The following is a 711-nucleotide window of genomic DNA, read 5'->3' as shown; positions in this document are numbered from 1 at the left end:
CCAGCGTAAATCCTCCTCCTGCCGCTGCGTCCCCGCTGGGATTCCCCAAGCTGCTGCCAAGGGAGGGCTCTGCCCAGGGCTGCGGGACCCTCCCAGGCTGTCAGGTTCCCCCAGGCACATGGGAGACTCCTAAAATCCCTCCGTGGATCCAGGCCAAGCCAAGCTCCGAACTGTCAGTCCTTTCGCAGACCAGCTGGCTTTGCTCAACCCAAACCCATCTTGGCTTTGCGGGCTGTGGCTCTCGCAGCCAGCGGGCAGGCTGGCAGGGAAGGGGAACGCCGAGCCGCAGGTGCTGGCACCGGGCCACCGGCGTGCTGCTTGCTCTCTCCCTCAACATCGGACTCGAAGCTGGGGGAGAGCAAGGGTGAGTGTGTGTGTGTGTGTGTGTGTGTGCAAAATCCACACAAATGAACTCAGGCCTCCGCATCACGCCAGCAAAGCCCTGCGAGGAAGCGACAGTGGAACCTGCTCTGCTGTCCCCACCCCGGATGGAGAAGGGGCTCCGGCTCCCACCCCTGCCAAAGCGCCGGGGTAGCCAGCAGCTCTGCCCGCTCCTTCCAGAGCGGGGATGGAGGGACAGAGCACCCCTGGACCTGTCCCCTACCCAGCAAGTGGCAACGAGGAAACGCAGAGGACCTGGCGTGTCCCCTCAGCCTGCGGTTATAGACAGGCCCGCAGCCCGGCCTCGTCCCCAGCGGGGGAAGCGGCATT

At 65.0% G+C, this 711-nt stretch overlaps 1 protein-coding gene across 1 annotated transcript in view; it reads right to left on the bottom strand.

The window, feature by feature from the left end:
• LOC104124432 (TLE family member 2, transcriptional corepressor) overlaps positions 1-711 on the bottom strand; it is a 39,711-nt gene that overhangs the window by 16,122 nt on the left and 22,878 nt on the right. The window lies entirely within an intron of this gene.

The sequence above is a fragment of the Egretta garzetta genome, unplaced genomic scaffold, assembly GCF_000687185.1.
Source record: "Egretta garzetta isolate BGI_Z169 unplaced genomic scaffold, ASM68718v1 scaffold4, whole genome shotgun sequence".
NCBI classification, from domain to species: Eukaryota; Metazoa; Chordata; class Aves; order Pelecaniformes; family Ardeidae; genus Egretta; species Egretta garzetta.
Note: the sequence above shows the minus strand (reverse complement) of the source record. Positions and strands in the feature narration are given on the sequence as shown.